The 26873-nt window shown below is 39.5% G+C and overlaps 1 pseudogene; it reads right to left on the bottom strand.

Moving 5' to 3' along the window:
• The window catches only part of LOC132155962 (liprin-beta-2-like), a 36299-nt pseudogene extending 13907 nt beyond the window's left edge, over window positions 1-22392 (bottom strand).
• Between the last annotated feature and the right edge of the window lie 4481 nt (window positions 22393-26873).

Genomic DNA, 26873 nt, shown 5'->3' with positions numbered 1-26873 from the left:
TTGCATAAAGAGTCAAAATAGTCATTCAGATGGACTTTTCTAAGACAGTAGTTTGCTTGAAAAAGCTCCAGTATGGAACTGACTTTATGGTAATAGTCAAATTAAGATGATCTGTTCTCTGACATTTACCTCCATCATCAACAGGTTGATACTGCCTTATTATGAAAGGCTTAAAAGAATCAGCAGTGAATCTTTACAGGACAAGGTATTGTGAAAGGGTCTCATACTAAGGTTGATGTCTCCATCCTTGTTTTCTGGTGTCCTCTGGTCTGATGTGTCACTCATATCACTCTCTCTCTTCTCTGGGTGACTCAGCATTATTGGGAGGGTCAGATGTCTATTATCAGCAGGTTGAGTCTATAAAAATGGGTGAGAAGTGAATAGGTAATGTTGTCTGTTGTAGACGTTTAGCATGTTTAATCTTCAAAAGTCTCCTATTATAACATCAGCATTACATCACTGCCAACAACAACATGGTCATGATTTCAGTCATACCAACTTATTTAGTTTTAATTCAACTAGAAGGTTAAGAGTAAATATAGTGATGACAGATTAATAACTTAAGATGATGATTTCTATACTTCCTCTGAAAGAACAGGCTCTACCAGTTTCCCATCAACAGCCTGAAAAAAAGAGTGAATCACTGGAAGGAACCTTGTCATGTCAACATAATTTAGGATTTCAAAAGCTCCTTGCAAAGCACACACACAGACCATTAAAAAATAATTATTTATCAACAGCTAAACAGCTGTAAATAAATTATATTGGTTGTTTTGCCAAACCTTTTGTGTTGAGCTGCCTTTAAAGTCTTCCACACTCACGGACCTGAGTAAAACAGTGTGAATAATTATATGTCACATGTAATTTTCCGGTTGAAATGTGGAGGATGTACAGATGATGTTACCTGGAGTTTGCATCTTTCTGAGAAGAAACTGAAGATGACAGTAGAGGAGTTGAACTACTAAAGGTCAACTTTACCAGAGGATAAAAAAGGAAAAGAAAAAATCAAAAATGGTTCAGGAAATTATGAATCAAAGTCAACAGTCACTTACACTCATGAACCTACACACACACACACATACACACACCTCAGAGTGAGATTTGTGTATTACAGTCTTCGTCTTTACAGTCCCGTTCTGCTTTACATCTTCATTGCTGATCTGTAATGATTTGTCTTCAGGGCCTGAGGAAGACATCAGTTATACAGTACATATATCATTATGCTACAGCTTCCTGGAATTTGGTATTTCAACACCTAATGTTATCATAACTCCCTACAAGTACGATTTAATTTGATTATAATTTAATCACATTGGCATTTCCAACAAACAAATCATTCTTCATTTAATGATCAGTTCAAAAATCTTAATAGTTTTGATGGGTATATGACCTCTGAATATCTAATAAAACAGGTAAAAATGTTTTTGAATTTACCTTGAACTAAAGTCATGATGTCATTCGTCTGTCTGAACTGACTCAGGAGGAGAGTGAGCTCTTCTATTTGACGATCCTGAAAAATTATATATATATATATTTATATATATATATATATATATATATATATATATATATATATATATACTTTTTTAAGCATTTAAACCATTCAAAAAAGAAAAAAATACCTTTACATGATTTGCTGCAATAAGTGAATCCATTCTTGTGTTTAACCTCTGTAGCTCCTGATCTGTTGAAAGAAAAAAAAGAAAAAAGAAAAAGAAAAAAAGAGATATAGACAATTATATATGTATGTGAAATATGGTACAGCTATGCACAAACCTATTCACAATCTACAAAGTATCAATTCTGCCTTAATCTTTCAAGCAATTTGTGTGAGGATGTGTATTATAAACAAGCTTACGTTTGGTGTTGAGTCTCCTTCTGTATATCTCCTCTAATGGTAAGTGAATGGTAGTAAGGAAAAAAACCTTTGTTAGCTACCACAAAACACAGCAAACACATACAGCAATTGCTAATAACTGCTGTTAACATTAGTACATGAATTATATATATTTTTCAAAAGCTAATACCAAAATCTAAACAGCAGGGCAGCTAATGGCCGATGTAATGAAGATTAAATTTAGGTTAAGTTTGTATCTTAATACCACCATTTGATGAAGAACTTCATTCTCAACCATTAATACATATGCTCTATAAAGTTTTCAGCATCAGTCATACTTTTCAGAACCTTGCTGTAGCAGTAGGTCACTTAGTTATGTTTCACTTACTATTTTATGAATACTGCATCTCCAGACATACTGCTATATACACATAGTACTGTAGCAAAACTGAATGCATTTGGAATGCATGCATTCCCTAAACACTCTCACTGCCTGTCATTAGTTGGGCAAACAACTGATTTTAAAAAAGCAGAACTAATATTTTTGTTATTTAGTCAACTTCACACAGTTATGGGAAAAATATATCAAATTGATAAATATCAGCCAATCACTAATTAACATGCATTAACATGCACAACTAAATAGACACTGCTGTGAAAAACACAAAGCTCTAAACATTAGTCTTGACTGCATCAGGACAGGCCTTTAGATAGATCTGTGAGAAAAAGCAGTACCGCTTTCTGTGCTGTCTAAAGACACTGGTGCTCTGCAGATCAGTTGAGCCCGTAGACTTTCTATCTCAGAGTTCTTACAGCTCAACAGCTGTTGTAAACTCATGATCTCTGCCTAAGAAAGAAGAAACACTTCATTGTGGTATAGCCAAAAATGTATTTCGGCACTACATTGGAAGCTTGTCAAGTGAACCACAACTTTGAGCCAAAATCTGGGCCTTTGTGATACATAAGTGAGGACATAGAGGATACAAAGACTTATGAATCACATTTGTGTGGCAGTACCTGTGTAACCTTGAGCTTCTGAACATACTGCATCTTCTCCTGTTCCAGCTCGTTAACTCGATGCTTGAGCATCTTGAGCTCCTGATGCAGGTTCTGTGTAATAATGCACACACCAAAATAATGTTCCCATGTTAAAAAAGAAAACAGCAAAATTATATTTTTTGTCAAGTAAATATTTAAAAAATGCATTATATTGTAAATGATATGGCATGACGTACATACTAATCTCCCACAATTGTGTTACATTACTGTAATATGGTTTCCATGGTTATAGGGTTTAGTTCACTCAAAAATGAAAATTTTGTCATTAATCACTTACCCCCATGTCGTTCCAAACCCGCAAAAGGTCTGTCCATCTTAGGAACACAATTCAAGGTATTTTGGATGAAAAGCCGGAGGCTTGAGACTGTACCATTGACTGCCAGGTAAATAACAGTGACAAGGTCCAGGAAAGTTATGAAATGTATGAATGAATGTATAATATTGTCGTCAGAATACTCCATCTGTCATCAGACGTGCAATATGGGTTATATGAAGCAACACAAACACTTTTTGTAAGTGAAGAAAACAAAAATAACGACTTTATTCAATAATTCCTTTGTCAACGGTCTCCTCTGTGTCTCTCAATAGCACTGTATGCTGTGTATACTCTGCTGTGTCATCCGCGCCACAAGGAAAAAACAGGGCATCCTTCTGACATATCTTAAATTGTGTTCCGAAGACGAACTGAGCTTTTACTGGTTTGGAACGACATGGGGGTAAGTGATTAATAACAACATTTTCCTTTTCTTGGAAAAATACCTTCCAGCTGTCACGTGTAGGTTTTGTTCTAATTTTCCTTGTTCCTGTGTTTGACCCAATTTCTTTTGTTCCCATTTGCCACCAATTGATAGTATCTGTACTTTCTGATTAGTACACCTGTTTCTGTTCACCCTGATTAGTTATTTGTGTTTTAAAGCCTTTGTTTGGTTCAGTTCAGTTGTCTGTTATTGTTGCATTCTACTTGGTTGTTTCATGTATCCTGAGTTTTGTTCAGTAAGTTGTAATAATGCTGTAAATAGATCCAGCTTCAGCTACTACTTTTGCAACCAGCTGTAGCAGAATAAAGTACTTAATTAGCGAAGATAATATTCCTCCTCTCACAGGGAAACCAGTCTCTAGAGAGGCACACACAGGACTTTTTTTGGACCTTTGTCATCTTGACCCTTATGATGATGTCTGCCTATGTGTGCGCTATTCCAGACATGTCTCAACGCAAAATAAAGACTGCACTTTCCCAGAAACAAGCCTCTAAGGACTTTCATGGAGTACATGGAGTGGGTGCTCCTCCACAATTGTTTCCCCCTCAATATTGGGGAAGTTGTGGCCTAATGGTTAGAGAGTTTGACTACTAACACTAAGGTTGTGGGTTCAAGTCTCAGACCGGCAATACCACGACTGAGGTGCACTTGAGCAAGGCACTGAACCCCCAACGGCTCCCTGGGTGCTGCAGCATTAATGGCTGCCCACTGCTCCAGGTGTGTGTTTACGGTGTGTGTGTTCACTGCTGTGTGTGTGCACTTTGGATGGGTTAATGCATTGCAGAGCACGAATTCTGAGTATGGGTGACCATACTTGGCTATATGTCACATCAATATCTGTGAGCGTTAGGAGGAGGTTAGCACTCAAGCCGCTGCCACAAGCCCAGCACCAGCAATGCCTGAGTCCACCACAGACCATGAGGCTGAGCCTGCCATGATATGAGAGCCAGAGCCACAGAACGCCTCGGAGTAAATATTTCCCTGTATATACTCTGTGTCACCAAGCACTAGAGTCTGCCCTGAATCTCCTATGTGTCTGCTGGATCTGCCCAGTCCTGAATCTCCTGTCTTTGTTGATTCTGCCTAGCCCTGGATCTCCTGTGTGTCTGCTGGATCCACCCAGCCCTAAATCTGTGCTGGCTATGCCTAGCCCTGTATCTCCTGTATCACTGGTGTTTCTAACCAGCCCTGAATCTCCTGTGTGTCTGATTGTTCCAATAAGCCCTAAATCTCTAAAATCTCAATAATATCACGTGCTTTCTCGGTTCTGTTTTGTTTTTGTTTGTAGTTTCCCTTGTTCCTGTGTTCCACCGAGTTTCTTTTGTTTCCATTTTCCCGCCAACAGTTAATTTCTATAGTTTTGGATAAGTTCACACCTGTTTCAGTTCACCCTGATTAGTTCTATGTGTATTTAAACCTTTTGTTTGATTCAGTTGAGTGGTCTATTATTGTTGCATTCTTCTTGACTGTTCTTTCCCGTGTTTCATGCATCCTGAGAGTCTAGATCCAACCCTAACACACGTCTTAATTAGCTGGTTCAGGTGTGTTTAATTAAATTAGGGCTGGAGCTGAACTTTGCAGGAAGGTGGATCTCTGGGAACAGGATTGGGCACCATTGCGTAAAACATTAGAAAAGGTTAAGCAATAGATTATTTATTTATATTATTATTATTTTTAAGAAATGTTAACATAACCACATCGAAAAAACTACATACAGATAATATGTTCTGTAATAAAACTGACATTCAAATCTTCAGAAAGAAAAACGTTTATGTCACGTTCGAATTAAGGACAGGAAGCAGTTGCAGGTAAATGATGTTTATTAGAGAAGTATTGCCAGGCTGGGTTGATGGTGGGTGACGCAGGGACCTCGATGGCAGCACAGACTGGTGAGGAGGTGATTGAGTGCGCAGGGGGGTGATGGTGAGGGATCCGTATGATGACTGGTAATTCCAATAGCGACCGAACAGGAACAAGACACAAACGTAGCTGAGCAGATGGAACACAGACAAGAATCACGGACGACCTCAAACAACGATCTGACAAACAAGAGACGAAAGACAGGGCATTAAGTAGGCTGGTGGAATGAGCTGCAGCTGCCGTAACACCCACATGAAACAATCAACATGACGTAACATGAGACGGGCAGGAAACGGTGCATTCATGAACCGTGACAGTACCCCTCCTCCTACAGACGCCTCCTGGCGTCCCCAGACTCCCTTACCTGTCGATTGTAATCATCGATAAGAGAGAGATCCAGGATATCTCTAGCAGGCACCCAACTTCTCTCCTCCGGACCGTAAGCCTCCCAGTCCACCAAGTACTGAAATCCGCGTCCCCTCCGTCTTGAGTCCAGAATACGATTGACCGAATAAGTAGGTTCCCCATCTACGAGTCGAGGGGGGGGGGGGTTAATCGGAGAATGAAATGAAATACAGGCTTTATTTTAGATACATGAAAGGTGGGATGAATTCTCCTGTAAGCTGGTGGTACGCAAATGATAAGCATTACGTAAGTCCAATTTCGTGAAGATCGACGCTCCCTGCAACCCTCACGAAGGCAACCTCCTCCTGAAACACAGATATAGAAACAGACGGACAAGCAGACACTAGACAAGACTCTTGACACTTGTTACTCCATCTTGACACTTGTTACTCCAGGCCAGGATGGAATGCAATTGCCAGTCTATTTTGGGGTTGTGACGGAGGAGCCAGGGATGACCATGTACTATGGGTGAAAGGGGAGAGTCAAGGATGTAGAATGAGATGATTTCTAAGTGGTTGCCTTATGTGATGAGGGTAATGGTTTCAGTGATGTGTGATATGACCAGCAGTCTCTGTCCATTGAGGGCGTGAACTGTGATCTGGTGAGTGAGGGGTCTGAGGGGAATTTGAAGTCTGCGTGCGAGTGCATAGTCCATGAAATTACCTTCAGCCCTGGAGTCCAGAAGTGCTTGACAGTCGTGAAGTCGTGCTGACCATCTTAGTCTTACCGGGAGGAGCATAGATGATGATGAGGTCTTCTCGACGGAGATCCCACCCGATAGTAGCCTCATACTTACTACCGGGCTTGGCCTTTTACCGGCCAGATGTAGGCGTGATGACCGGTCCCCCCACAGTAGAGGCACAGACCCAGGGACCTCCGCCTCTCCTTCTCCTCACGGGAAAGCCGAGCTCGCCCTACCTGCATGGGCTCGTGATCGTAGGAGGGGCTGGGCGCGTCCCCGCCGCTGACTCGAACATCCGTATGGGCTCTCGGTGTGGGATTGGGTAGGTTACGTCGTTCTACTCGTGCATCTACCCTCAGTGCCAGCTCAATGAGCCCATTGAGTGAGGTTGGAAGGTCCAGGGCGTAGATCTCCCTCTGGACGCGGTCAGCCAGCCCATGCAGGAACATGTCCCACTGCGCCTCCTCGTTCCATTGACACTCCACTGCCAGGGTGCGGAACTCGATAGAAAAGTCTGAAACTGATCTCTCTCCTTGACGTAATTCGGCTAGCTTCCTAGCCGCCTCTCTCCCGGTGACGTCTCGTTCAAAGACCCGCTTCATCTCAGCGGAGAGTGTCTGGAACGAGGCCAAGCATGGATCTTGATTCTCCCACACCGCCATTCCCCATAATGCCGCCCTCCCAGTGAGCAGTGTCAATACGAACGCCACCTTGGCTTGTTCATTGGAGAAGGTCCTGGGTTGAAGAGAGAAGTGCATATCGCATCGTGTTAAGAAAGCTCCACAGAAATTTGGCTCACCCGAGTAGGTTTCCGGAATAGGAAGGCGTGGTTCCGGCTGGGAGGGGGTCTCCGATGGTGTGGGAGGAACGGGCGGTGTGAGCGGCGCAGTGGGGGCTCGCAGAAGCTGTAATTGCTGGGTGAGCTCGGACACCTGTGCCACCAAAACCTGAACAGCGCGACCAGTGTCGTTAAGATTCCGTTCCTGGGAGTCCATCCTTCGAGCACTGGCGCTGAGGAACTCTTCCAACGCCGACGATGGGTCACTCGCTGCTTCCATGGGTGGTCAGATCGTTCTGTCACATTCGAATTAAGGACAGGAAGCAGTTCCAAGTAAATGATGTTTATTAGAGAAGTATTGCCAGGCTGGGTTGATGGTGGGTGATGCAGGGACCTCGATGGCAGCACAGACTGGTGAGGAGGTGATTGAGTGCGCAGGTGGGTGATGGTGAGGGATCCGTATGATGACTGGTAATTCCAATAGCGACCGAACAGGAACAAGACACAAACATAGCTGAGCAGATGGAGCACAGACAAGAATCACGGAGGACCTCAAACAACGATATGACAAACAAGAGACGAAAGACAGGGCATTAAGTAGGCTGGTGGAATGAGCTGCAGCTGCAGCTGCTGATCAGCGGTAACACCCACATGAAACAATCAACATGACGTAACATGAGACGAGCAGGAAACGGTGCATTCATGAACCGTGACAGTTTATGCACTACCAATAAGTCCAGGCCCACCCAGAACGTCTTAAGCAATTATATAATGTATGCTGCTGTATAAGCTCATTTCAGCCTATCTGAAATTAAAAATCAAAAATGCAACATCTGAAATGCATTTCATTCTAAATATTGTTTACAAAATGTTCAAATGGTCAAACATAAATGGAAAAATAATTCCAGAACAAAAGTTCACAAAAAGTGGGTGGTCACTGGTCAATTCTATTAGACCTCATACTTAAACTAACATAGTTTATCAATAACCTTCATCTGTCAAAAAATTTAAAAATTGTGTTGATCATTTTGACCCACATAGGAATGAATGTCATTTACACACAGACTGATATATTTCAAATGTTTATTTCTTTTAATTTTGATGATTATAACTGACAACTAAGGAAAATCCCAAATTCAGTATCTCAGAAAATTAGACTATTACTTAAGACCAATACAAAGAAAGGATTTTTAGAAATCTTGGCCAACTGAAAAGTATGAACATGAAAAGTATGAGCATGTACAGCATAATACAATACTTAGTTGGGGCTCCTTTTGCCTGAATTACTGCATCGATACTGTATGGCATGGAGTCAATCAGTCTGTGGCACTGCTCAGGTGTTATGAGAGCCCAGGTTGCTCTGATAGTGGCCTTTAGCTCTTCTCCATTCTTGGGTCTGGCATATCGCATCTTCCTCTTCACAATAACCCATAGATTTTCTATGGGGTTAAGGTCAGGCGAGTTTGCTGGCCAATTAAGAACAGGGATACCATTGTCCTTAAACCAGTTACTGGTAGCTTTGGCACTGTGTGCAGGTGCCAAGTCCTGTTGGAAAATGAAATCTGCATCTCCATAAAGTTGGCCAGCAGCAGGAAGCATGAAGTGCTCTAAAACCTAATGGTTTACGGCTGTGTTGACCTTGGACCTCAGAAAACACAGTGGACCAACACCAGCAGATGACATGGCACCCCAAACCATCACTGACTGTAGAAACTTTACACTGGACAAACGTGGATTGTGTGCCTCTCCTCTCTTCCTTCAGACACTGATTTCCAAAGGAAATGCAAAATTTACTTTCATCAGAGAACATAACTTTGGATCACTCAGCAGCAGTCCAGTCCTTTTTGAAGCGAGACGCTTTTGATGCTGTCTGTTGTTCAAGAGTGGCTTGACACAAGAAATGCGACAGCTGAAACCCATGTCTTGCATACGTCTGTGCGTAGTGGTTCTTGAAGTACTGACTCCAGCTGCTGTCCACTTTTTGTGAATCTCCCCCACATTTTTAATGGGTTTTGTTTCACAATCCTCTCCAGGGTGCGGTTATACCCATTGCTTGTACACTTTTTTTCTACCACATCTTTTCCTTCCCTTCGCCTCTCTATTAATGTGCTTGGACACAGAGCTCTGTGATCAGCCAGCCTCTTTTGCACTGAACTTTTAAGTCTTGCCCTCCTTGTGCAAGGTGTCCATGGTCATCTTTTAGACAACTGTCAAGTCAGCAGTCTTCCCCATGATTATGTAGCCTATAGAACTAGACTGAGAGACAATTTAAAGACCTTTACAGGTGTTTTGAGTTAATAAGCTGATTAGAGTGTGGCACTGTGTGTCTTCAATATTGAACCTTTTCACAATGTTCTAATTTTCTGAAATACTTAATTTGGGATTTTCCTTAGTTGTCAGTTATAATCATCAAAATTAATAGAAAAAAAAAATGAAATATATCAGTCTGTGTGTAATGAATGAATATAATATACAAATTTCACTTTTTGAATGGAATTAATGAAATAAATCAACTTTTTGATGATATTCTAATTATATGACCACCACCTGTATGTACACAAAATCTGAGACAATCTAGTAAAGATTTATACCCAGACGAACGGCTGAGAATATCACCAATGTAGAAAAAAACTCACATAGACACACACAGACACACACACACACGCGCACACACAAACACACACACACACACACACACATACATTCACAAACACACACATGGTACACACACTCCCATAGGATACATTATGTTTAATGTTTCTACTGGCATATGGCTGTCATTTTTCTTTTCATTTTCCCTTTACTTAACACAGTTAAATTTGAGTAATATGGTGGAGAACAATGATCTTATATCATATTTTATTATTTTTTTAAATATATATTATATATTTATTTCACTGGTATACGTAGACTGTTAATTTATGTTTATGGTCAGTAGAATAAGTTGAAAAAGTACTTGTAAAGTTACTTGCAGTTAGCAGAATGTCTGTTGAGGGACCATTAAAATAAAGTTTTAGACGATATTTTAAGCAGACTGTCTACTAATACTCATATTGACTGGTAGTTGATATTAAGTTTCATAGTGACCATAATGTCTAAAATAGACAGTCAAAGTGTTACCAATTTAGACACCAAATCATAAGCACATAGAGGTTTTTTTTTTTTCAGATTACAGACTGTGACTTTAAAGATGTCAGTGACCATATTTCCACAGTGTTTAATTGTGTCAAGATCTCTGACCCACCGCTGGCTTTGGCTCAGTCAGATAGGCAATCGCTGGCTCACTGCCACAACCTTCCTCTGGGACCATCTCCGCTGGCTTCTCTTGGATCTTACTAGAGATCTCTTGCCGAATCCTACACATCTGCTCCTGAAGCTCGCTAATCAGATTCACTACACTCTGTCAGAATGGAATAGTGATAGAGAAGAACAGATAAAAAAGGGTAAGAGAAAGTGGAAAGAATGGATTATGAGAGGAAGACATACAGTGGTTTCCTTCCTATCTGCTTTCTTGAGATTACTTCAATAATTTGATTATAAAATCACCTTTGTGTTTTCTAAATGTAAGTCCTGATATATCCTTTACTCATGTCCTTTTCTTTTCCAAACCATTATCAATCAAGCATAGCAACATTATATAATAAGAATAATAACTATCAGTCAGTGTCATTACACATCAACACTGTTTAGTACCACTACAAACATGAGGTTCATAGTTTAAATATACGTTTTAATATATTTTGCATATTGGAACTTTCACATACAGTCACAGGAAGAGGTGTCAATTCGTTAACTCTTAAAAAAAAAAAAAACTCTAATATACTAGATTAAAAGAACATGTCCATTTATCAATTCTCTGTATGTATGTACTGTACATGTGGAAGAATTGACAATAAAGCAGACTTCATCTTAAACTTGAACATTAAAATAAAAAGGTTACACTTTAGGGACCAATTCTCAATGTTAAAGGGTTAGTTCCCCTAGAACGTACGATGCTGCTGACATGTTATCTGGTGCGCCCAAGCTTCGTTTACAGTCTGAGGGAGACGCACACTGTATACAAGCTATTCTACATTTTTTTAAATGGTGCATAAGTGTGCATGTCGCGGATGTCCTAAACGCCAAAAACAACCACAGCGACGTAAACGTGCTCGGGTGCACCAGCTAACATGTCAGCAGCGTCGTAAGTCAGCAGCGTCACTGCAGTGTCGTGAACGTGATGCTAGAGCCAGCGGCAGAGCATTTTTCAGTGACAGTGTTTTCAGATAGTATTCAGGATGGTCTCTGGGAGATCTACTGATTCTGATTGGGAGGACATAGGTGCAGTCCCCACACCTCAGGCTGAGGGTGCCAAATAATTTTGTTCACCTGAGGGAGGTGGTCCTGCCTCATGGGGAATAAGCCACAGAGCTGCTGTCAGCAGCTGAGACAGCTCTGAGATCCAGAGATGGTTCTTCCAGAACGGGGCCACCAGAAGCACTCTGTGCCAGTGCTTCCTGAATCACCTGATTACCTGGAGGATCAGGGTGATCAGGGAAAAAGCATACAGGAGGAGGTTGAGCCATTTGTGTGCCAATGTGTCCTCCTTAATGTGTTGCTGTACTTCAGCGTTTATCTAGGAGCCATAGGACAATCTGCCCTCACACAGAGCTCCCCACCCTGATGCGGATGCATTCATGATGCCACTCAAGGAGCGGAATTAGAGGTCTCAACCAGTACTGAAGGGGTCTCATTCTGAGCAGGCCCACCTGATGGCCATGAGGCCCTGCATCATTTGAAACATTTTGAGATGGTAGGAGGCTCCAGTTCTGCAGGAAGCCATGAACTTCTCTATAGCTAGTGCACGGTCTGGCGTGACTATAGCCTTCATGTGGACTGAGTCTAAAACTGCCCCCAGGAACGAAGTTCGCTGGCTGGGGGACAGAGAGCTCTTGGCAAAAATTATCCTGAGTCCCAGGCATTCTAAGTGGCCAAGGAGGATGGCCCTGTGGGCTATTAGCTCAGCCCCCAACTGTGCTAAAATGAGCCAGTCATCGAGGTAATTCAGGATATGGATTTATATCTGTCTCAAAGGGGAGAGGGCCTAGTCTATGCACTTCATAAAAGTCCAAAGGGCAGGACCGTGTATTGATAAGCCACTCACTCAAAGGCGAATCTCAAGAATCATCTGTGATGGGGGGCTATCTGGATGTTAAATTAAGCATCTTTCAGATCCAGCAAAAAGAACCAGTCTCCTGGGATGATTTGCAAAAGGATCTGGTTCAGTGCAGTCATTTTAAATGTCCATTTCATGAGGGCACGGTTCAGGCATCTGAGATTAAGACCACCATCCTTTTTGGGGATAAGGAAGTAACGGCTGTGGAAGCCTGACTTTGCTTTGAGCTGGTGAAACTGTTTCAATGGCAGAACTGAACGTAGTGCTTCAGGGCACAACCGAGGGCTTTTCGGTCTGCAAACCCCTCGACAGCAGATCAAAACAGCCTTGGTAGCCCTTAGAGCCAGGTCCATAGCACTGTGCAGCTCCTTGAAAGCTGCATCATCAGGTCCTGACTCATCTGTGGCCTGGAGGAGTTTGGCCAGAAATACCTGGAGCACAACCATGGAGTGTAGAGCTGAGGCGGCCTGCCAAGCAGAGGAATACATTCGTCCATTAAGAGCAGAAGTCGTCCTGCAGGGTTTGGAGGGTTGAACAACCTTTACTTTCCATCCAATGGCAGTGGGCAGGCAAGGTTTTTTCAAACTTGGCTGTTGCCTTATAAAGGTCTTAAAATTTGTCAATTTTCATCAGATGTCTTTTTTAATTATATAATGTCATACACCAACCAAGATCAGTTATCAAGATTAGAAGATCTTGCATCTTTCAAATCATCTCAGATGTACAGTATTAAGCGAGGTATGGAGAATGGGACCCAGGAAATAAAAGAAACAACTAAAAGTGATGATCATGAGAGTTACTGGGTTGGTTTAATACAATGGAACATTTCAGTATCGTTCATGAACTTCATTTAATAGCCCACCTAGACTTTAAACAAACCACAATTCTTTTAGAAAGAGATATCTCACTGATATTTCACACAAGCAAATGTCTCAACTATAGGAGCTTGGTTAAATAAATAAGAAAAAAATATATATTTATTGTATTTTGTGTGGGTAAACAAACCATTTTCCAATGTGGCATTTTTAATATCTCCATCATCTGTGCACTAATCTTTAAAAACATATCAAGTTAACTCACAATTTAATGCGTAAAGCTGTCATTAGCTGAGAAAGTTGGCTTTTTATGTTTGAACCAACATGGCTTCATTACCTATAATAACCAAAAAACTTTGTCATGCACCAAAAGCTGTGAGAAAAAAAACAACAACTGCAAAGACAAGGATGACATTTATAACATTTATAAAGTATATACAAATAAATTAAAATGTCAAACAGCTTTCCTGTAGCATCGGCTAAATTTAATAAAACTAGTTTAAATGTTAACCAACAGCATGGTAAACTAGATGGTAAACTGGCCTATCTATAGCAGGTAGAAAGCCAAGAACTTGTGTGTGTGTGCCTGTGTGTGTGTGTGTGTGTGTGTGAGAGAGAGAGAAAGAGAGAGAGAGAGAGAAAGAGAGAGAGAGAGAGAAAGGATCAACTGAAATTCTCACGGTTGAATTGGGGCCATTCTTTCACTGTGTGTAGTCCAGCAGTTGTCAGACATCACGCTGAGGTCATTCTTAACACTCTATCCATGCTAAAAACACTCTGGCTGTTCATCAGAAAGACTAGACTGCTCAAGACCATTACACTGAAATTTGTCCTGCTTGTATTTAATGAGGCACATTATGGTCAAATGAAAGGTACACAGCTGCACAAACACATGCAGCTTAACATTGTAATTTCAGATGGAAGGTATATTTTAGATCAACCAGTTCTGTCTTACAGTAGTCACTTTGAACATAGTAATTACCTGAAAAAAGCACACTCTAAATTAAAAGACACAAGACACAAATTATTTGACATATTATTTGACATAAGTCTGAATACTTATACAGGCTTACACAAGCATGCTTTTGTGCCAGTAGCCCTTTGTTTTGCATTTAATTACTTTATAGTAGAGTTTACAAGACTTTGTTTGCAAGGCTCTGATTCTATATATATATACCGTATTTTCCGCACTACAAAGCGCACCGGATTATTAGGCGCACCTTCAATAAATGGCCTATTCTAGAATTGTTTTCATATATAGGGCACACTGGATTATAAGGCGCATAGAATAGAAGATACTGCAGTCAAACGATTGCTTGGGTTTGCGTTATGCATCCACTAGATGGAGCTGTGCTAAAGGGAATGTCAACATTATGACAGAGCTCCTTGATCCATATATAAAGCGCTCCGGATTATAAGGCGCACTGTCGGTTTTTGAGAAAATTAAAGGCTTTTAAGTGTGCCTTATAGTGCGGAAAATACGGTACAGCACACAGCCACTGAGTAGTAAGTTTCAGGGGGTAAGACGCTGAATCAGAGTTTTACCTCAGCTTTATGTTGTCTCTCAGCACCGTTAATGTGTTCCTCCTCCATGTTCCCCAGCTTCTGTTTTAGACAAGACACTTCCCCCATCAATCCTAGCTTCTGTGACACCAGAGAACTCCTGTTCAGAAGCTCCTATAAGAGTCCATAGAAATATATAATGTATATGTAAACACAGACAGATAAGAGAAACGAAGGAAATCATAGGCACAGAGTCTCTGTACTTTGCTGTCCCACAATGGCTAAATATACACAGGTTATGAGGGCTATATTTACCCACTTCTCGCAGGGGCTGACACATGAGAGAGAGCTTGAGTGTTCTCATCATAGTGGGAAAAGTGCATAACATGTGAGTATAGTAAACAGACAGGGTGTGAAAATGCAGTGATTTAAATATCATGTTATCTCAAATTCCAAATCAATGCTAAAAACTAAAATAAATGAATTTTTTTGGCATATGTTTGGCACATTATACCTGTGTGAAACAATATTTTCCCAAATGATGACAATGAAATCCAAATACATATCAGCACCAAGTAATGATCACCTAAATGCTTGCCTGGAATATGCCACTGGCAGCTGCAGCCTTGATTACAATAGACTGAATAAGTGGTTGATTTCTTATAATAAAACTTTGAGCACTCTTTGTGTGTAAAAAGAAGAAAAAAAAACAGCATATTGTCTTCTTTGATCTTGATAATTAAACTCAGACATTGAACAGGAATCTATTTCATGATGCAGAAGCCCGAAAAACACTTCAAAATGTAAGTAGCTAGTGCTGAGTTTTATGTGAGCTTTTGAGTCTTTTAAAGACGGCATATGGAAACTATTAGGCCCATGTCACTGGAATTAGATTTGCCTTTGAAGGCCAAAACCTCAGTGACCACAGGCACATGCCCTAAAACGCTTCCCATCTGAACGCTGGAGATTTAATCAACCATAGAGCTTTCAAAGCAAAGGGAAGTTAAACAGAAATATGCAATTAGCTTATGAGGAAAATGAGACTTACAAGCAGCGGAATGTGAATTTTGCCCTTGAAAATGGTATGAATAAGTACAGGAGTCTTACCATGCCTTGAAATATCTTATTTTCATAAATGGTCCTAATGTCTTTAGCAGGTCTACTGAAACACCAAAGCTTCAAGACTGTGCTGCTTCTCTCACTTACTTTCATACTACAAATTTTTTCTTTCTTTTTTTTTAGCAGGACACATGAATATTTATTTTCCCTTCCCCCTACTCTATCCTTGTCTGACTGATAACAGAAGAAAAAACTGGTTACCTGCTTTCAACTAATTCAATTTCAATGTCCACGTCGATGTCGGCCCTGGAATACCTCCGCTACTTAAATATTTGAGTTGCCAAGGTGATGTAATGGCCAGTCTCCTGGAATCCCATCAAATAATTTCCACACAGATGCCAAATTTCCTTCTCAGGTACATCAGGTGCAGATTCTTACTAATGTGAGCTGGTTCCCTAGAGCAGCTATTTGATTAATTTAAAATAATTTAAAGTTTAAAGACCAAAACTAGAGCAACCAGATTTTTATATTTTCTGAATCACAAATCTCAGAAGAATGCCCAATGTAAAGTCTCTTTGATATATAGATCTCTATACATTGCTCAGGTCCCTGGAAATAGACTCACTGTCACACCAACCCTTTTAATGCATGACTGCTCATTTACACATCTACCAAGCCTATTAAGAAACCGGGCCTTCCCAGTTAGGGTGAAGCAATGTAAGCAGGTTTTAGGTTTTAAACAGGTATGGTAGTCATAAACAGCAGATGATTAATGTTGTAAATATTTAAATGTTTCAGTGCTCTTAAGTATCCTATGCTTGTTGAATCTGACATAGTCTAATGCGGACTTTGCAAAGAGGCAAATACTTTGTATTTAACACAATTTATCATTGCTTGAAATAAGTTCTAATAAAAATATGAAAATCATCTCAAGGTATTTTTTTTTATTTATTTATTTTATAAATATTACCAATACCTGTTGAAGCATCTCATCCATAGAGCTGAGCTTGTGTTGATATTCCTCAAGAGAATTATTCAGGTCTCTAATCTTCTCTCACTGAGCGTCCACCTGATCTGTCAACAAACTCACCTAAGAAACAGGTTTAAATTAAGTTTGTTCATTTGAGGCATATGATGAGTAAAGTATGAATTACTTACAGTGTAATAACTCACATTATTCTATTCAGAGTTAGACTAAACACACACATATTTATATATATATATATATATATATATATATATATATATATATATATATATATATATATAAACATTGCATTATTCATAGTTTCAAACAAATTAAAGAAATCTATATTCTCTTCAACCCAGTTGATCCGGAAACACCCACATGTACTTACTGTCAAAAAACCAACAAGCCAGAACAGGACTAATCTGTAAAGCCCTGTCTGTTTCCATGAAACACTGCAATTGTACTGGCTTGGCTATGAACAGCTTTAATTTAAGTTATTTTGTGCTAAAAAAAAAAAAAAAAAAAAAAAATCTGCAAATTGTCTTCATAAAAAGTACATTTATGAGCATTATGTTCAGTTTTGTAAGCAATTTGAACAGATCTGTATGCACTGCTAATATAAATTCATTCTTTTATTCCTCTTTTATTGTCCACGTCAGATTCCAGAATTTGCAATATCTTCCTGAGAACTATTGTTACTGTAACTTAAAAGCAATTTGATGGATTTCAAGTGTCAGTAGTCACCAGGTGCATATCACAGCTGTAGAATTCTAAATCTCGTTCCAAACATATGCCGATCATGTAAAAAATGTAAATAAATAAATAATAATAATTAAATTTATTTATTCAGAATGTTTTAAGCAATAAGTGCTTTTACGTAAGAACCCATACATTGGATTTGACAAAGTTTGACAGGCTAGTAATAGTAAATCCTTTTTGTTCAAGGCACATAGTAGCAGGTACATTAGGTATACATGAGCAGAACTGTATATTTTGCCATGTCTTTTTATATCTGTTATATATGTATAACCTGTTTTAACTTTTGGAAATGAATTCACATTACAAAGTCAGTATGTGATTTACTGTTGTTTTGTTTGCAGCCAGTTATGACTATGCAGTTCATACAGTACAGACCAAAAGTTTGGACACACCTTCTCATTCAAAGAGTTTTCTTTATTTTCATGACTATGACAATTGTAGAGTCACACTGAAGGCATCAAGGGCTATTTGACCAAGAAGGAGAGTGATGGGGTGCTGCGCCAGATGAACTGGCCTCCACAGTCACCGGACCTGAACCCAATCCGAGATGGTTTAGGGGTGAGCTGGACCTCAGACTGAAGGCAAAAGGGCCAACAAGTGCTAAGCATCTCTCGGGGAACTCCTTCAAGACTGTTGGAAGACCATTTCAGGTGACTACTTCTTGAAGCTCATCAAGAGAATGCCAAGAGTGTGCAAAGCAGTAATCAAAGCAAAAGGTGGCTACTTTGAAGAAACTAGAATATGACATATTTTCAGTTGTTTCACACTTTTTTGTTATGTATATAATTCCATATATGTATATAATGTTATGTATATAATTCCACAACTGCCGGCAGCCATATCACCCTGGAGCCCAAGACCGGTTTCCCACTGAAGCTAAGCAGGGCTGAGCCTGGTCAGTACCTGGATGGGAGACCTCCTGAGAAAACTAGGTTGCTGCTGGAAGAGGTGCTAGTGAGGCCAGTAGGGGGTGCTCACCCTATGGTCTGTGTGGGTCCTAGCGCCCCAGTGTAGTGATGGGGACACTATACTGTCAACAAGCACCGTCCTTCGGATGAGACGTTAAACCGAGGTCCTGACTCTCTGTGGTCATTACAAAATCCCAGGAAGTCTTTCGAAAAGAGTAGAGGTGTGACCTCGGCATCCTGGCTAAATTCGCCCATTGGCCTCGGACCATCATGGCCTCCTAACAATCCCCATATCTGCTGATTGGCTTCATCACTCTGTCTCCTCTCCACCAGTAAGCTGGTGTGTGGTGGGTGTTCTGGCGCACTATGGCTGCCGTCGCATCATCCAGGTGGATGCTGCACACTGGTGGTGGATGAGGAGATACCCCCTGACAATGTAAAGCGCTTTGAGTGCCTAGAAAAGTGCTATATAAAGGTAATGAATTATTATTATTATTATTATATAATTCATAGTTAATTCATAGTTAATTCATAGTTTTGATGCCTTCAGTGTGAATTTACAATTTTCATAGTCATGAAAATAAAGAAAACTCTTTGAATGAGAAGGTGTGTCCAAACTTTTGGTCTGTACTGTATATCTTTTTATATATCTTTTATTTTTATTTTTATAAAAAAAAATATAAATGTAAATGTAATCAATCCATAAATACTATGTTCTATAAAGCTAAAAGAATATCATGCTGTCTAGATGCACCTTAACAAATTAATTGTAAGAAATTGTCACCATGTTTTACCTGTAACACAAGAGACTCTTTATCTCCTTCTAGATGAGAGAATCACTTCTGGTAGCTCTCACCATTGCCTGAGCCTTGCACATTGACCTGTATGTTCAAAATAAAATATTGGTCTCCCAGACTAGCAATGGAGGACAAAATTTAAGGAAATATTAAATATATTTATTTGTGTTCCAAAAATGAGCAGAGTTTGTATGGGTCTGGAAGAACATGGAGGAGAGTAAATTATGACCATTTTTATTTTTTTGTTAAACTTAACCCTTTGAAGAGCAGCCCTCCATGTACATGAACATTTGAGAGGTATGTGAATGTCATGATTGTTTTAATGTTTCAGTAAAGAAGCTTTCTGAAAGCAATATATTTATTCAAACGATATCACATAAATGTACAATTAGTCTGTTAAATGTCAAAATATCCCAGGGAACACGTTAGGAGAAAATTATTAGCTTGAATGCAATGTAAGTCGCTTTGGATAAAAGTGTCTGCTAAATGCATAAATGTAATAATATCAATGTAAATGCTGTGGTTTATTTGTGTACTGTCATGCTAGAATAGTTGGTAAAGAACTTAACTAATTGTACATTTATTGTATAATAGTGCTTTCATATATTTTTGTACAATATATAAAATTTAACAAAGTCCAATCTGATCTTAAAATTATATTCAACAGTTTATTTATTTATGAACTCTGTAGCTGTTAATGTAATACTTTTTTGCATTTCTTCTTACATGCATGTTACTTTGTGACTTTTCTCTTGTTTCTAATAAATATTTACCTTTTGATAGTTATTATTTGTTTGTAAAAGTGATTTTTAAAATGAACAAGATTTGTAGGTTTAATGCCTAGCTCAATTTGGGTTAATCTAGGAAAAAAGTGTTTCCCACAGCTTTAAACTCAATTCATGGCGGCACTCCGCAAATTAATTTTCTGCCAGCAGGACATGCTTTAAGAGCGGGAGAGGTAGAGGTTTCTCCGGTAACGGCTGCAAAGAAGAGCTCAGCTCACAAACGCTGCCTTATCAAGCATTACATGCAAAATGAAATCAAACATTTTTTAAATACAGTTGATTTGCTTCTGAAATACAGTGATAAGAAACACCCACTCTGGTTCTTGAAAACTTGCAATGTAGTAATTTTAAACCATAAAAAAGCAACCCAGCATGCTGGGTTAAACATAATAACCCAACTGGTTGGGTTAAAATAACCCAGCGTTGGGTTCGTCCCTTTTTGACCCAGCGCTGGGTTGCCAAAATAACCCAAATTGGGTTGTTTTCAACCCAGCAGTTTTTAGAGTGTACAGATTTGCCACAAAGCTAAGAAGGTGAGACCGGCACATAGAGGAGACCACCATCACTGCCACAGAATGACCAATGGCAGTGGCTCTCTGTTATATATAGTTTAAAGTTATGTAGCTTAAAGGGCTAGATCTGTGGTGCTGCGCAATTCAGCAACAACCTCAGTGGGCAGTCCATGAATCTTATCCAAACAAAGTTTGGTTTAGATGGTTGGGACTCTCAAAGAAGATGCATCACTTTGAGAAAGTTAACCCCGAGCATCTCTCCTGTGGGAGGCATCCTTGCATATCCCTGCTCGCTCAATGCCCATTTTCATAATTCAAACAATGGAAGAAATAAATGCAGGCTGAATATTGCCTACTCAACAATCTCTCTAACTCAGTGTGAAGATCGGGAAAAACGGAAGACTCACAGACGCAGGACTGCTATGGCCCAATAGAAAGCACCTGTCAAGTCTGCTACAGGCGACTTCCCATCTGTCACACCTCAAAGCTAGATCTAATCTAACTTTGGTGCAGGGCATTAAATCCAGCAACTTCTCATATAAAAGGCTCGGAGACTGGGAAAGCTAACTTGCAACATCCTTGCCTTTTCTAAGCCGTATGTTCCTCTTCGTGTTTGGATGGTACCATTTAAGTGCTATCTGCTGGATCAGAATACTCAAGAGATAGAACATCCTGATCCAGCAGATCACATGAGGGGGTAATGACCACAAGAGAACCACAAGAGAGACATACCTTTCATGAACAAACAACTCCTGAAGACAAAAAGCTGATGATGTACATTGCAGAATCTCACTTATACTCTTGGGTGCACTGACAGTGGCATCATGGACTGTTCTCAACCAATGGGTTTAATAACATGCTTCAGACACCAGTCCTCGTCACACTGAGAGGATTCCCCTAATAGCATCTCAATAGATGCAGTGCTGAAGTTCCCATTTGAAGGGAACACTTTTATATGATATTCTTGTTGAATACAATCAATTGTGGCAAATGTGCTAGCAAATGTGCTGTTATACAGAGCATATACAGATGTAACTAGCTGAGATATACTATCCATTTGCTAATTACATGGCATCTTAGCATGCAAAAAATATGTTTTTGGATAACCCCAGAAAAGGCTGCACAGCCTCTTATGAAAAACATTTGCATGTTTAAAACAAAGGTAAACAATTTGTCCTCATACACTGTATGACATTTATAATCCTTCATAAACCTTTAATGCCATACACACATCTCAAATTTCCTTGCATACATTTCACATGAGGTATTATTGAACAGATTCATTAAGAAGTAATTGCACCCTCAGACAATTAATGTCTAGTAAACAAAATGATAAAATAACTTTATTAAAGCCCAAAAAAGTTTTAAATAGCATGCTGAAATGTCTTAATTATTGGTGATCGTAGAGGATGCAGTTGAGTAGCACAACCTGGCTTACTTCAAAGGGACTATGAACTTGACTACACAGCACAGTATTTCATATGCAATATATTAAGTATTAAGATTGGAAAACAAAATGGAAAAAAGGTCAGTATACAAGAACAGAAACAGACATGCTTACCTTTTTTAAGCCATGCAAAATATTTGTAAAAATAAACATCCCATTCCATTTTCCAAGGCCATTATAAAATCGTTCAGTCTGATACTGTCACAACAATCTAAGAGTGTGAATGCTTCTTTCTTTCTTTCCAACCTTTACATAAATACTGAACTTCCTTTCTCTTCTTCTTTGTCTTTTGTCTGAATTTAGTCTTTAGTTTAGGGTTCCTGAGCATCTGGTTTTAAGCAGTGGTCTGTAATATCATGCTTCACTCCTGCCAGCTGCCCTCGTTTTCTTTTTTCCCCTCCCTTTCCTCTTCATTTACTCTCCTCCTCCACAATTTTTTCCTCTGCCAAACCATTTAACGTGTTTCTAAAATTATTCTCCCCACTTTCGCTCTCACAGAAGTGTTGTGTTTAGGGGCTTTATTTAGAGGAAACACCCTAACATAAATGAAGAGAAAAAGCGAGTATGCATGGATAGTATGTGGTTGGTGTCCCATAGTGCCCCTCAGAGGCCACAGTGTCCACTTGAAAACTTATAGTGATAGTAGACAGCCTGCACTGCATTAGACATGTGACAGCGTCAAAATTCTGACAATATCCTTCATATGTTATGAATTTACCATCACGGTATTCTGTAACAGACACAAAATGTCTGATGGAAAATAATAATAATAATAATGATTATAATAGAACTAAATAAATAAAAAACACCCATTTAGACAAGTTATAAATGACAATAGAAAAGAAATTTGTAGGATTTGTGTAAATTATTGGAGTCTTCATCTATTTGCAGGTGCATCTCAATAAATTAGAATGTCATGGAAAAGTTTATTTATTTCAGTAATTCAACTCAAATTGTGAAAATTGTGTATTAAATAGATTCAGTGCTGACTGAGACACAGACTGAATCACTTTAAGTCTGTGGTTCTTTTAATTATGATGATTTTGGCTCACATTTAACAAAAACAAATTAGAATATGGTGACTTGCCAATCAGCTTATCAACTCAAAACACCTGCAAATGTTTCATGAGCCTTCAAAATGGTCTCTCAGTTTGGTTCACTAGGTTACACAATCATAGGGAAAACTGCTGACAGTTGTCCAGAAGACAATCATTGACAGCCATCACAAGGAGGGTAAGCCACAAACATTCATAGCCAAAGAAGCTGGCTGTTCACAGAGTGCTGTATCCAAGCATGTTAACAGAAACTTGAGTGGAAGGAAAAAGTGTGGAAGAAAAAGATGCACAACCAACCGAGAGAACCGCAGCCTTATGAGGATTGTCAAGCAAAATCAATTCAAGAATTTGAGTGAACTTCAAAAGGAATGGACTGAGGCTGGGGTCAAGGCATCAAGAGCCACCACACAGAGACGTGTCAAGGAATTTGCTGAACCACAGACAATGTCAGAGGTGTCTTACCTGGGTTAAGGAGAAGAAGAAATAAGCTGTTGCCCAGTGGTTCAAAGTTCTCTTTTCAGATGAGAGTTTTGTATTTCATTTGGAAACCAAGGTCCTAGAGTCTGGAGGAAGGGCGGAGAAGCTCATAGCCAACGTTGCTTGAAGTCCTATGTTAAGTTTTTTAAGTCTGTGATGATTTGGGGTGCAGTGTCATCTGCTGGTGTTGGTCCATTGTGTTTTTTGAAAACAAAGTAACTCCACCCGTTTACCAAGACATTTTGGAGCACTTCATGCTTCCTTCTGCTGACCAGCTATTTGAAGATGCTGAATTAATTTTCCAGCAGGATTTGGCACCTGCCCACACTGCCAAAAGCACCAAAAGTTGGTTAAATGACCATGGTGTTGGTGTGCTTGACTGGCCAGCAAACTCACCAGACCTGAACCCCATAGAGAATCTATGGGTTATTGTCAAGCGGAAAGTGAGAAACAACAGACCAAAAAATGCAGATGAGCTGAAGGCCACTGTCAAAGAAACCTGGGCTTCCATACCTCCTCAGCAGTGCCACAAACTGATTACCAGAGGTGTCAAGTAACGAAGTACAAATACTTTATTACATTACTTAAGTAGAAATTTTGGGTATCTATACTTTACTTGAGTAATTATTTTTCAGCCGACTTTTTATTTCTACTCCTTACATTTTCATGCAAGTATCTGTACTTTCTACTCCTTACATTTTAAAAATAGCTTCGTTACTGCTATTTCATTTCGGCTTGTTTTCATTCCGGCTTGTCATCATTCAAAAAAAAAAAAAAAAACCTATCCAGATAAATCGCGCCATCCGGATGGAGTGAATTGGATTGTGGTTGGATGAGAAGTATAAACATATACCATTCCGACACCCTATTGGTTTGTACGCGATCCATCGCACCTGCACATGACACAAATCACATCACACTCCAGCAAGGACACAGCCAGTTCAGCGCGGGGGCGTGGTCACATTAGATATAATGAAGGGAGACATGAAAAACAGACATGGCGTTGTTTTCATATGGATTACTTTATCACAGAATATCTTCAGAATATTTTCGGCAGCACTTGCTTAGTTTAAAAGTAGACATGTCAAGCTTTCTATAGATACCTCTCTCATGTCTCTCCGTTGAGTATTCACGGAGTTACAGTTCATTTAATGACGTGTTTGTAAATGAAGATCAGCGCAGACAAAGGCTGCAGACAGCACACCTTGTTTGTTATCTTTATTTTATAAGTGCACAAAGTTTTGTTGTTATTATGTCTGTATCCAAAAGAAAGTAGACCCTTTACAGATTCGATTGATGTATTGCTATTATCTGTACGATTAAAACTGAAAGTGTAATTTAAGTTCTTTTCGGGGTTATCAGGAGAAAATGACACAAAACGCGTATCCGAGTAAAAAGCTTGAGTTGATACTTCAACTTCTACAAAAGTCTTTTTAAACCCTATACTTCTACTTGAGTAATGAATGCCAATACTTTTGACACCACTGCTGATTACCTCAGTGCCGCGCAGAATGGAGGCAGTAATTAAAGCAAAAGGACAGTAAATGAGCATACTTTCCAGAAGACCAACAATTCATTAAAAATGTATTTTTATTGGTCTTATGAAGTATTCTAATTTGTTGAGATAGTGAATTTTATTTTTATTATTATTATTTTTTGTTAAATGTGAGCCACAATCATCACATTTAAAATAAGTAAAAATTTAAACTACCGAATTTATTTAATACTCGAGTTTCACAATTTGAGTTGAATTACTGAAATAAATGAACTTTTCCACGACATTCAAATTTATTGAGATTCAGCTGTAATTATAGACACAAACAGGACCTGACACAGAAGGAATAGAGTGAATCTCCTAAAAATATATAAATAAATAAAATGCCACTGTAATATTTAATCCCAAAATCTGACAAAATATAATAAATTATGCATAAAGAAAATGGGTCTACCGTAATTCCTCAATTAAAAGCCGGGGCCTTTATTTACCTGAACTGCAGAAGGTAACAGGCTTCTATTTGAAGCAGGCTTTTATTAGAGGCAGGCCTTTATTTCTAATTCCATCTGTTTAATAAGTAATTGTTTTGAATAACCCGTTTTAAAGAGTAACTAAACCCTAAACCAACTTTTTTTAGTTAATGATCTGTAAGATTGGGGCTTTATTAGTGCTGTTCATTGAATCGAGTAACTATTTTGTCATTTGAGTATAAAGTGTTTTAATTCTACAATATATGGTGTAAAAACATCTGAGTGCTGCCCTCTTCAGGTTGAACGGTGGCTACTGCAGTTGATTTTTCCTATTGGATGTTGCGTTGGCAAGTGACGTAAGCGGTGACAGGTGACGTAAGCAGTTTACAGCTCACCACACCCCTTGGTACGAGCTACCACGCCCTTGGCAGTATAAAACCATCTTTTTCCGTCAAAATCACTGTAGTGGTTTGCCAACCGCCATTAAAACAACAAAAGAAGAAGAAGAAGAAATCACTGTGGTGAGTCAGGAGTTGGAATTGCGAGTATTCAAAACGACCAGGATAGACTATTATAGCATCTATTTAGCATAGCATTTATATAGTAATTTAGATTATTTAATGTAGCCTATGTAGTTAATTAGCATAGTTGTTAGTGAACGTTAGTATTGTTTGAAGCATAGTCAGTTAGTAGCATAGTATTGCATCAGTTAGGATAGCTTCAAGTTGGCGTAGATTTATCTGTATTTAGTACAGTGGTCAGGATGGTACGTAGGTGTAGTGTTGCTGGTTGCGACAGCACTGCTGGACTGCATAGTTTTCCAGCAGACTTTAAAATTAGGCGCCAGTGGTTGCATGCACTTGGCCTGAAAGACCGCGAGTTCCCGCCTATTGCTTGAGTGTGCAAACTGCATTTTACGCGGGATTGCTTCTCCAACGCAATGGAGGTGGAAATGGGCTGCTCCACACAGCTCGCGCTGAAAAGTGACGCGGTGCGGGAGTTAAGAGCGCAGTTTGAGCCAGCGGCTCGAATTGATATGAACAGACACCTCGACATCCTCCACTTCAGGTGAAGGTGGGGGAGAAAAGTCCTCTACTTCAAATGAACGCTCTATTGCAAAGCTACTTGCGTCACTACAGTCACTCTCCATTTTAGCGACTCTGACAGCAGCTGTCAATCAATCCGTCACTGCGGGCCTCAGGTTCACGCCCCACGCACTCAGCCCCGCCCTCGGTTCATCCCCTGGAGTCAGGCTCTGACCAGGGGTTTAGTTACCCTTTAAATTAA

This window comes from Carassius carassius, chromosome 13 (genome assembly GCF_963082965.1).
Source record: "Carassius carassius chromosome 13, fCarCar2.1, whole genome shotgun sequence".
NCBI lineage: Eukaryota > Metazoa > Chordata > Actinopteri > Cypriniformes > Cyprinidae > Carassius > Carassius carassius.
Note: the sequence above shows the minus strand (reverse complement) of the source record. Positions and strands in the feature narration are given on the sequence as shown.